General features: G+C 30.8%; 1 pseudogene; it reads left to right on the top strand.

The window, feature by feature from the left end:
• The first annotated feature begins 8,216 nt into the window (after positions 1 to 8,216).
• Positions 8,217 to 13,028, top strand: LOC145131679 (3-hydroxyisobutyryl-CoA hydrolase-like protein 3, mitochondrial; annotated as a pseudogene).
• The last annotated feature ends 317 nt before the right edge of the window (positions 13,029 to 13,345 follow it).

The raw sequence follows: 13,345 nt of genomic DNA, 5'->3' as shown, positions 1-13,345 counted from the left end.
ATATATATATGGTTCTTAGGGTTTTTAATCTTTTTGGGTTCTTATTTGAACCACTCTCCATATATATATATATATATATATATATATATATATATATATATATAAGAGAGAGAGAGAGGATGATTCACTTGAGATTAAAAAAAAATAGAGATCTTAAGATTCAACATCAGCCACATATTTCTCATTTGTCGCTCTAACGCTCCAGCATACCGACATCAGCGTGGTATGCCTAATCATAAATGATTATATGGAATAGAGGTATAATCATATATGATTATACATGTTTATATGTATATGTCTAATCATAAATGATTATACATATATGTCTATTCACAGACTGAGTAATCATATGTGATTATAACAGTTGGTGGCAGAAGAGGTGGTTGTGACAGAGGTGGCGACGATATAAATGACAGAGGTGACGGTGGTGGGGTCAGCTTGTGTCAGAGGTGGTGGTAGTGGTGGTGGTTGTGGTGGTGGGGATGGTGGCGAAGGAGAAAGGAACGGACGACGCTATATAATAATTTATGATTATAACAGGTCTATCGCGCCGGTACGCCGGAGGGTAGAGCGGCAGATTTGAAATATGTGGCTGAGGTTAAATCTCAAGATATCTATTTTATTTTTAATCTCAACGAAATATATATATATATATATATATATATATATATATATATATATATCTTACTATTTTATAATGTATAAACAATAGTAGGACCCAGAAATTTTAAGACCAAAGTCTTCAAACTAAGGAGCTCATTTATGAACCATTAGATATAGCTTCAATGGTCTAGATTTTTATTTTGGTGATCCATGAAACTAAAAACCAACCAATCAACATAATCTTATCTTACTAGTTTATAATGTATAAATAATAGTAGGACCCACAAATTTTAAGACCAAAGTCTTAAAACTAAGGAGCTCAATTATGAACCATTAGATATAGCTTCAATGGTCTAGATTATTATTTTGGTGATCCATGAAACTAAAACCCAACCAATCAACATAAAAATGTTTTAATATATAAAGGACACAACCTACACACTGGGCACTCTACTACCTTGATAGAAACTCTTTTGTTTAAACTCTTACGTTCCTAATCCACCCCATTCAAAATTATGCATTCTCTTTAAAAATTTTAAAGTCTCCCAAAGTTGCAGTCACCTCCACCGTCTCCACCCAAAACCATCTCCACCAGCAACCACCTCCACCATTAGCCAACTCCGTCGTCATCACCATCAGCCACCTCTAACCTCAACACCTTCAGCCATCTCGAGATATCACCACAACCATTAGACGCCATCAATAATAACGACCGCAACCACCGACTCTACCTATAAATTCTCTCCTAAAAATTACCACCATGACACCTACTACAAACTACACACACACACACACTCTCTCTCTCTCTCTCCAAGATATGAATAAAAACCTGTGGATCTTCAATGCCTTTTGTAGAATCTAGATATTGGTTTTTTTATTTCTTTTATTTCCATTGTTTTTAGTTTATTGATCATATTTTATATGTTTTGTAGGCTTGAAACCGGAAACCACCACTGTTTCACATTCATCTCAAACCTCCTCCACCTTCTATTACGAGAAAAGCAAAGGAAAAAGAAGAGAAGAACAAAAATGCGAGTAGTAGGAAGATATAGGTTTTGCTATTGTGTGATGAAAAAGGGTTTTGAAATCTTTGGTGTTGTTTAGTAAGAGATAGGTTTTGCTAAAGACCTAGAGTAGTTAGGGGCTGTTTGGCAGGATCTGAATTTTTAAGATCTGAATTTTTAAGAGGTCTGAATTTCTAAGAGGGTCTGAATTTTTAAGATCTGAATGTTTAGAATCTGTTTGGTTGGAACCTCTGAATTTTTGTGCTAAATAATAAAAATGTCCATTTTATCCTTCTCTATCATTTCTTTCAACTATAACATTGTACTTTAAACTTTTCCTTATTAAGAGCTGGTACTATAAAAACTATAACCATTAATTTCACCAAAAGAGCATCAAAACTCATAAAAACATCAAAATTCATTAAAAAAAACATCAAAATTTATTAATAAAACACCAATATTGATGTGAAATCGCCCAACTTTCAACTAGATAGTGATGATTTAATTATGTTCACAGTGGCAAGCTCTTCTTTCTTCACAAGGTCTTCTTGTTGCTTCCCATTTGGTACATATTAAAGCCAGCAATTACACATTTTCCACTTGTTCTTTGATCATGATATCATCAATTTCATCTAAAACCTCAACCTCCTCTGTGTCACTCCATGTTTACCTAACCCATGACACCAAGTCCATGTTTCATATTCTTTCCATGAACAAAGGATCAAGAACTTACGATTATGAGCTCCATAAACACATTTTCTGCAACATAAATAAATTTATATAATAAAAGATCACAAACAAGATTACAACATAAAGCAATTCCAGTGGTATTGTCAAAAGGGGAGCCTGTAACTGATTTGTAAAATACGAATTAATCCAAATGTAATAGTTTGTAAAATCCAAATTAATCCAAATGTAATAGTTAGTAATGTTCTTGAAACTACTTAGGTTGAGCTAGGAACCCATGGTTATGGAGAAATCGACTTCAAAAACTCAATAAAACAATCCATTGTCGATCAATTGAAGAAGCAAATTCCAAAAAAAATCCAAAAATATAGAAAATTCCACAAAAAATCCAAAAACAAACCATCAGATTCTTCTTTTTATTTAGGGTTGATATGTGAAATCTGAATCCAAATGTGTCTGTGTTCCAAAATCCAAATCCAAACATAGCAAATTCCTAAAAAAAATCGAAAATAAAAGTTCAAATACATTCGAACCTTAGAAGGAGTCAGCGTCTAGCGTGGCATGTGGTGTGACCGGTGGTGGTTGAAGTTCGGAGACAGGGTTGGTGACAGTTGCAGATCGGAGAGCGAGTGTGAGAAGGGGGTCGTCTGTGAAGTCCGACAAGAGGGGAAAGACAAAAATTACGTCAAGGTCGGCTTCAAGATGGTAAAGACACGATGATTGGAGATGGGGAGGCAGTGCAGTGCGAGGGCGGTGTTGGCGTTGTGCGAGGTTTGATACGTCAGAGATGCCGAAGGAAGGTTGAAGGAGGCAAGGTCGTGTCTGATGGAAGCAAGAGGGAAAAGGGTAAATAAGGAACATACGCGTTTTTTTTTTCTTTCAGACACCGATAGAAGTCTGAGCGAATAAGAGCAAAATTTCAGATTCATACCTTATAATAAGAGGTAAACAAACACTCTTAATCAAACAGATTCAGACACGCCTCTTATTAAGAGGCAATAAGAGCTAAACAAACAGCCCCATATTTTATATGTTTTGTAGGCTTGAAACCGAAAATTACCACCACTGTTTCACATTCATCTCAAACCTCCTACACCTTCTATTACGAGAAAAGCAAAGGAAAAAGAAGAGAAGAACAAAAATGCGAGTAGTATGAAGATATAGATTTTGCTATTGTGTGATGAAAAAGGGTTTTGAAATCTTTGGTGTTGTTTAGTAAGAGATAGGTTTTGCTAAAGACCTAGAGTAGTTAGTGTATTATCTATCTTTTTATTTTGCAAGTCTCAAAAGCTTCTCAAACATCTTTTTGTTATTCAGTAAAAAGGAAAGTTTGATTTCTTCATTTCTTCTATATATAGCTATTCTGATATGGCCGATGTATAATATTTTAATTATATCTTTGGGAGAAAGTCATTGAAGACATGGATCTAAACACGACCACCTAACGCCAATCACTACCGACTTCTCCATGATCTTGTGATATTTTTTTGTTTTCCAAATATTGAATGCAAAGAAGTGAGATATCTGACAATTTTGATGCCTATTTTGTGTCTATAAGAAAAACTAATTTTTTTGTTGCTTTTTTTCTTATGGGGTTTTATGTAGGATATAGGTATTGAGACTTGAAATCAGCTATTTAGTTTGTGTTATGTTTATTAGTTTTTCGATTTGTAAATGTATTGTGAGTTGATATTTGTTTGTGATTTTGAAGATAAATAATAGCAGATGAAATGTATACATGATTTATTTCGATATTATTTTTTTATTTGTTCTTTTTAAAAATTTTGTTACTGATTTTACTATACTTTTTAAAGGTTCGAAGAAGTGGAAGATCTGAAACTCTATAAATTCAAAACAATAATCAAAGAATATAGTGGTGAACATAAATGAATATGGCATGTATACTTAAATTTCTTTTATAAATCTTTTATACATTTAAAAAACAAAGAAAACAAATGATGTATTGTCATAACAAGAAATGATGTGATGCTTTAAATTATACATGAACGGTGCTTGCAGAAACTGTTTCCAAAGTACTATTTCAAAAGTCATTTGTAACCTATAAAGTTTTTGACTTTTATTTATCACCAACACCAAGTAACTTGCACAGAAAAGTAAAAAATAAGTGAACCACACTATTTGTAATCAGACATAATTATTAATTATTAATACTTATTTAATATAAAAATTAAGTTATTTATTGATATTAATTATAGTTTATATTAAGTGAATAAGTAATACAAAATCTTAAATTAATCATTTTTTACTAAAATTTTGAGTGATCTGTAAGGTAATTACAAACTATAACGAGTAAGTGGAGTAACTACAAATTATATTATGTGAAAATAAACTAATTACAAATTCAGTATATATTTTTTCTGTTTTAAAGTTATAATTATATAAATTTTTATTCCAAATATAAAATAAAAATATTTCATTTTTGTTTAGAACTGATAAACTTTATTATTGAACACTATCGTGAAGGACGATATTACAAAATAAGGAAAATAATTTAAAATGACAATCAAAATAAAAGTTGGTTTTATACAATTAAAATTTTAGTGATCTAAAATACAAGTTTTGTATTATTGGTTGTCATTTCAAATCACTTTCCAAACAAAATATTATATAACATAATGAGAAATATAAATAACTTAAAATATATTAACCAAATAAAGACGTATACGTGATCTTTTAACATTTTAATATTTGACTACGTTGGTCATAAGATGTTGTCAAACAAAAATTTTAAATTGATTATATGATGGTAGTCAAATTAAAATTATGACAATCGAATATTTTTTAACATTGATGGATGTTTTTAATATATTTCAAACAAACATAAAGCTACAAACCTTATTAAATAACTTAAAAATACTTTCAAATAATATTAATATTGATGTATGTTTTTCTTAACTTCAATAATTAATAATATCTGTAAAACAAAATAAGAGTTACTTATCAAATATAAATATACGTTTCTATTTTTTAATATTTGAATCGTGTCTCTATAACAAATAAATTTTTATAGTTGTCACTAATTTTATTTCACTTATATTATTTTTTAAATCCATATGATGCATTTAATGAAAAATAGAAACTTAAACATTTTTTTAAATTCATATTGTCTATTTAGCAAGAGGAAGTAAATGATAAAAATGAGCTCAAAAAATTAAAATTAAATAATTAATAATATATTAGAATTCTAAAAAGTCACGATTAAACCTAGAAAAATAGAGTGATTTAAATATGATATTGGAAAATGGTTCTTACAAAAAAAATAAAAATAAAAATAAAAATAAAAAGAGAAAGAAAGAAAGAAACATAAAAATGATGGTGACCGCATTGTGGTAACGTGGTTGTTACTTGAGCATTTATTAATTCATTTATTTATTTATGTATTTTGTAATATGCAGTTAAATGTTAATGTTTATACTTTATACAATATTTTATTTATTTATTTATTTTTAAATTGCGATACATATGCTATATTTATTTAAAAAGGTTTGTGATGCATATGTAATTATTATTTGTATTTAAAAAAAAAACAAATAGTTGCATACTTACTTTTTTATACAAATTATATTTCAAATATCTTCAGATTATATTATTTTAGGGAATATTTTCAAATAAAAATAATAATATCGTTGAAATTAGTGATCAGTTGACCGATAGCTTTGATGGAGAAACAATTGTTTATTACAATTTTAACGAATATGATACGAATAACTTTATCCGGTAGAATTTTGAAGTTCTCTATATGTTAGTGGTTTGCTTTTCATTACATTCGTTTCAAATTTGACGATGTTTAGTATTATTATAAGATATTTATCATTCAAATTGATTATTTGATGCCTAACGAAAGAAAATCTATTATAGCGAAAGAAAGTCTATTATAATTTTACAATATATGTTTGTTTTAAACATAAACAATAACATATTTTTTTAACTAAAAAGCATGTACTTTTAAAACAAAATAATAAAATCATTTTATTTTTAACATAAATAACAATGTCTATCGAAAGGACATTATACATCAAAAGAAAACAATTTGACGACAATAGAAACAAAAAAAAAATTTGGATGGAAACTAATCGCTGGGAAGGGAACAAATCTACGCCGCCGTATCGCGCGGGTAACCTACTAGTATATATATATATATATATATATATATATATATATATATATATATATATATATATATATATATATATATATATATATATATATATATATGGGATGGTTCAAATAAAAATAGTAAATAGTATGAAAACTTAAACACACTACATTTATATTATTATTCTGCAACGAATTTTGTATCCACAACTTTATGTCATTATTCAGCAATGAATAAATGAATAATCACATTTTAAAACTAATATAAGAATTTACTACAATAATGCACATACACAAAATTTATAATAAAATAATAACATTCTAATGAATATATGAATAAATAAACGTTAATATTCACATTAAAATTACTTCAACAATACACATATACAACATTCATTATAGAATAATAACATAAACGTAGTGTTTTTACGTTTTCATACTGATTACTGAATTTATTTGTTACTTTCACATAACCCTTAGCAACAGTAAAGTTTTGACAACTTAGAATTCGGTCCGCCCTGCCCTACAATATACATAGAGCCGTTCTCGAAGCATCTTTTACATTAGTCCTGCTTTCGTCTCCCTTTCATTCTTCACGACCGTTGTTCCTAGTACCAAATCCTTATGTCGTTTCCGTCTTATGGATACTAATACTGTCAAATCGACTCTCTGCTCCCCTTCTAAAATTAGCATGCCAAAATCGGAGATGACAATCCTTCTTCAAAAAGCAAACGATGCTTTCTTCACTTCTTCCTCCACCGATGTAACTACAGTTATGCTACGAGTGGCGATGTAGCTAGGTTCGATCTGATGTAGCAAGATGTTGATCAATTCTTTGATCTGAGCCCTAATTTCATTTCTATTTTGGGTTTTGGAAACGATAATCTTTGATATGGACTGATGATTGTGATATACTAATCTATGGTCTTCTTTTTCTTTTCTTGAGGTTGTCTAAAACTCCCATATTTATATTTTACCTTTTTTTGATATGCTTTAGGGCTCATCGAGTGTTACCCGTGTCGGTGGTAGCCAGCATAGTCAGGTGAATCTGTGATTTAGATGAAAGGAACATGAACAAATAGAGGTGCACGAGCGTCAATGCGAAGGTCTTTGGTAACCACATCAGGAACAAAAATTTGGTTCTTTCTTTTTCTATAATTTTGCTCGCTCTTTTACCATCCCTAAATGAAAATCTCTTTTGATTTTCAAAGTTTTGTGTTCGGATCCTATATTTTCTAGGGCTTTGTCAAAGGGAACGTGTTACCAAACGGAGTTTCTTTTATCACCCTAGATTGTCCAAAAGCTCTCAACGCGATGAATATAGGTAACATGTTTTTTCCTTATAGCTTCTCTTCCGGCCATAATCATCGTCAAATTTAACCACCTTAGATGTTGCTTTCTATGTACAAATTAATACAAATGAGAGTAATTATATGATATTATATGATTATAATCATAATCGAATATAATGAAGTTGGGCTAGTGTTTGAGCTTTGTTGTTTGAAATTGAATAACCAGATAACGATTGATTAATCTAGGATACAGAAATTTGGTTAATATCAACTATCTCAGTTCTTAACGAATGGACGAAATTAGTATTGGAAAGATGAAATTTTATTCACTCGAGGTCTAATTTCTCTCTTTGGAGGTAGATCCATTATGAACCATTTACATGGTTTTTCACTACCCTAAGCTTTGTGTATATACAAGTTCAATTCTATTGACTTCTAAATGCATCAAATCTGTAGTTTACTATGTTCATCCACACTTTTAGATTTAAAGCACCAACTGGAATTCAAAAAAGAAATGTTATGTCTGACTACAGATCAGGTGTTCACTGTTGAATACTCTCTTATTTGTAAAATCTTTGGATATAAGAAGCCATATATAAGCTTTATGGATAGCATAACAATGGGGTTTGGGATCAGTGTATCTGGTTATGGCCACTACAAAATCATAACAAAGGTAAACTCAATATTTTAGCATTAAATATTTAAATTAAAACTCTAAAGCATACATTTATGACTTTTTTTATTCCTTTTCTACCAGAGAACTGTTCTTGCAATGCCAAAAAATGGAATTGGATTGTTCCCAGATGTGGGATTTGCTTATGTAGTAGCTAAGGGTCCAGGAGAATGATTTGTTGGTATCTCTAAATATTATTAAAAGAGAACCCTTAATTCATCAATGAAATAATCAGGGCCTTTGATTGTATTTCAATCATTTGTTTTTCACCCTCAGATCAAATTGCTGACATCATCTTCCCCAAATAGAATTCAAACACAATTACATTTAATTAAATAATCTTTAATAATTATAAAATATTTAAATTCATCAATTATGTTATCAATTAAAGCATATCATTATATTTATGTACCAGATATCAGTTTCTCTAATTAATATTATTCCTAATTTAACTTCCTTATTTATAGCTTTTGGCTTCAAAATTCAAATCCGTTTAGCTTTTTTCTTCTTTTTTTTTTTTTTGAAAAAACTCATTACTAATAGATGGGTTGAAAGATTTAAAAGTTTGCTTCATGAGGATGGTTGTTACTACATCTAAAATCCACAACTTTGTCTTAATCAAAATAAAAATAGTTTTGTTGATAATGAAAACAAAATCAATATTTATATCACAACCAAAGTTACACCATTCAATGAGTGGACTGGATCACTTTATGGATTCTCTTTTGCAAACTTCAACACCATTTTCGATGGTGCATTTGTTGAGAATACACATGTTGGTTAGTTTATATGTTACAATCTAACGATTTATACAACGATATTATGTTATTTACCATCACTCACCATACCGAAACTTTTATACTAATCTTCCATTTTTGATCTTATATAATATATGTTATTGGAGATGTTGTGAGATGCTTCCCAATGGAACCCTTGTGAACAAGAAAAATAAATTATCAAAGAGAGTCAATTTGAGCTTGGAAGATCTAGAGTATGTTTACTTTTCAAAATTTTGTGTCAAATTTTACTTTATAATGTCATTTTATATTGTATATTTATTTGGTTTTTATAGAATCAAACAAATAAATGTAACACTCTGGGATGGGTATGCACAACAATTTGCTAACTATTTGGAAAATAACAAACAAACTCCTATGGTTGTTGTTATTCAATACGGAAAAATATATTATTATAGAGGTTTGTTCATTACTCTGATTCACAACTTACACCTTAAAAAAATTTCAAAATATTATTCTTCCTTTTACTATAAATGAATATACATTTATACTAGCTTCATTATGCATCGTTTCAGAACGGTTCTCCGTCACAAATTGCTTCACCACGACTAGGATCTTTATCAATGATCATATTTTAAAGAAACAAAAAAAACATCTTCTTTATTGTTAAGATTTCTTGCCAAAGCCAGTCCAGAAAGCACATATGCTAATTGTAGCAACGCGTTGTCCTCCATCCTCTACTCTGCAAATGACGATTTCCTTCATAAGTTTGATTTCCATGTTATTGATGATCTCCAACAAGTAGATGAGGTTTATATACTTAACTTCCATTTATGAAATATACATTATGCTAAATAGTTTTTGGATTATTTTTACCCTCATATTTCATTTTACTTTTTTTATTATCCTCTACAACTGACAGTGTGGAGGACGTTTCCCACGTCCGCGGCCACCAGAGAAACTGGAACCACGGCCTCGGCCACCTCGAGAGCCAGAACCAGAACCACAACCTCGAGAAGGCTGATGTTGAGCGTAAAAGGCGGCAATAGATGGGGTAGATCCATGAAGAGAAACCAAGAAAAGCTCGTACCCTTCAGCCCGAGAGACAAGATCAACAAAGGAGGTCGGTGGTTGGACAGTCCGTTGTGCAGTAGAAAACGTCTCAAAAGCGGGACCAAGACCGCATAAAAACCAGTGAATTTTGTCCATAGAATCGACCGGATGTCCAGTAGCTGTTAATTGATCACAGAGAGATTTTTTTTTTTGGCAAAAACAGAGACAGATGAGGTACCTTTTGTGTACATCAGATGAGTGATGGCTGTAAGCCCTTTCAAGAGTGGTCCACATGTCTCGAGAAGTTATGACGCCAATAACTTCAGCCATGGATTCGTTGGTTAGAGAAGATTGAAGAAGAAGCATGGCTGTTTGATCTTTTTCGAGCCAGGAGATGTAGGCCGGATTAGGGGATTCCTTCCCATCGACTATGATTGTTTGAGAGGGGGAAAGAGAAGTACCGTCCACATGAGGGAGGAAATTTTATGAGAGAGGAGTGGATACACTTGATTCTTCCACAGAAGATAATTGGTAGAGGTAAGTTTAATGGTGAGCATGTGAAGAAGAGTAGTCATGGACAGTTCGGCAGCCATGGATCTTGATTGAAGAAGCGAGAAGAAGAAGAAGAAGAAGAAGAAGAAGAAGAAGAAGAGAGGCGTGGGTAGGGTTGAGAAAAAGAAGGATCAGTTATGTTAGGCTGATACCATATGAGAAATATATTGCCGATTCTTATTATTAATTTGTACAAAGTATTACAGGTATATATACACAAATAAAGGATTTACAAAGGAAACAAATTAACTTAAATAAATAAAAGATAATCTATCTTTTATCGTTAGAAAAACTTATATCAATATTTATCATAAAAAAATATTGATTGTTGTCGGTACGATTAAGCATGTGTGTACTCTATAGTTCTTTCATGTCACAACAATAAGCCAGAAAGAGGTGTTAGCGACCATTAAAGATGAAAATGTAAGATATAATTTTAGAATATTATATAAAGTGTAAATTGTAGATTTGTGATATTTATTTCTATGAAAAATATGTTGTTTGATTGCTAGGTTACATATCTGGGTTTTTTTTGTAATTTGATTTTGACAAGTTTGATCTAAATTTGATAATTGAAGCATGTATGAAAGATATGTGCTAATGATTTTGAATTTATAATGCCCTCCAGAAACCAACCGTAGCCTCACAGACCGCTCCCTCATATCTCAGTAGGTCTTAGCATTTTCCCAAATTCAGCTACAAGAAGTCATGGATGCACTTCTTGAATCAATCCACTAAACTGAATTTCATTTGTTAGTTGGATGTGGTGACCAAAATGCAAGATTTTTGAAAGTTCATTTCAATTTATTAGTGTTAACCTTTGGCAAATTATGAAACTAATATTATTTTTCGTTCATAACATGTTTTTTTTTGTAATAAATTCTTTAAGCGAAAGATATGTATATGTGATTGGGCGTAGCCTGAAAAATCATATTTTAATTCTTATAAGGAAAAAATACTTTAGAAATTGACCAAATTACATGTCTGGATTTGATGTTTATGGTTATGGCAATGCACTTTAATTGCAATGTTTATCGAATTTCTTTGCAGAACTTAAGGTTGTTGGTACATATAACAACTTATTGTTGCTTTTGGTTTTACAGGGCCAATATGAAAAGAGCCATGCGAGCCTCCATGGGGGTTGGTACACCGAAGATAGTCAATTCATAAAGCCACTACACAACATGTTTTAATCAAGGAGTCACATCATGTCGTGATAAAACAAAGATCATGTGGATCATTTATGTTAAAAATTACTGTATTAAAAAACCAAATTGCTCTAATATAAATATTTAATACTTTTATTTAACAAGTTTGGTTCAAAACACTAAAAATGAATCTAACTAACATTTTTTTTATTAAAATTTCACCTAAGACAATACCACCTATTAATGTGATATGTATTTAATTTATGTTCCCCGCGTTTAACGCTGGTCATAATCTAGCGTATGTCTATACTTCATTTCTAATAATAACTAGAAAGTGAAAAGACATAACTACCCTTCTAAGATCTGTTTCTGGCAGATGCTTATCTTGGTATGATCAGAAACAGGGTATCTACCCCAGCTTATCCTTTGTATATGGGTCTTGGAACTCACTTTCTTCCATCTGAAAATTTGAACCCACTTAAGGAGACTCTCTTGTCAACTACCTTGTATGTCCTACAATTCCCTTTATTTGTTGTAGTCTTTAATCTATTTTTGGAAAGTGAATTCTAGTTTATGAAGAATTAATGTGTGTATCATATTATATAGTTCTAAGATCCATATCTTGAAGTTGAAGAAAAATATTAGGAAAGTATAGTAGGAATCCTGAGTCAGAGCCTCGATTGAATTTGCTTTTACATTTGGTTCAAATAAATCAATTAAAGAAACAATGGAAGATCTAGAAAAGAATCAGAAAAATGATGATCCTATAGGTAAATAATGGAACTTAAACATCCACCTTCATATCAAAATTACAACATTTCTTTTTCAAAATTCATCTAAAGTACAGTGCCCGTTACATATTCAAATTCTGCACAGATGTTGTCCATATAATATGTTCTTATTTTACTATTTTACCTTAAGCCGTGTTTGTTATGCAGGACATACAAAAAAGTTGAACATGGAACCGATCTCTTATTTGTGCAAAAGACAAAAAAGCCCTCCTTATCATCAAAATAGCCCTACACAGCCTGGCATGCCAAGTGTAACAAACTTTTTGGCATGTAGTGGTATTATTATGTTTTTTTTCATAGAAGAAAGGACAAAACATGATTTTCAAAGCTGTGTTCAACGATGAGAATAAGGAGGGTATTTACGTCTTTTAGACATATTGATAGATAAGAAACAACTTCCTGTCCCACCCCTTTAAGGGTCACATTTGAATGATAACTCACATAAGAATAAAACCTGAAATTGAAGTGTTGGAATAGTATTAAATTTGTATACAAAGTCAAAATCATCTTTTTATCACTTTGCTAATACCATATGCATTTTTCGAAAACTATATTTATCCTAATATACATACTTTCTGTTTAGTCAATTCTTTTCTATTTAAATGGTTAAAATGAATCCTTTTTCCAAAGAAATAGGGGAAGCTGGAAGCTTCCATTGTTTTCCAAGGCAGTCTAAACACATTCCAAAA

This window comes from Lactuca virosa, chromosome 8, assembly GCF_052849685.1.
Source record: "Lactuca virosa cultivar CGN04683 chromosome 8, Lactuca_virosa_CGN04683_v6, whole genome shotgun sequence".
NCBI classification, from domain to species: Eukaryota; Viridiplantae; Streptophyta; class Magnoliopsida; order Asterales; family Asteraceae; genus Lactuca; species Lactuca virosa.
This window is presented reverse-complemented; position numbering and strand designations above follow the sequence as displayed.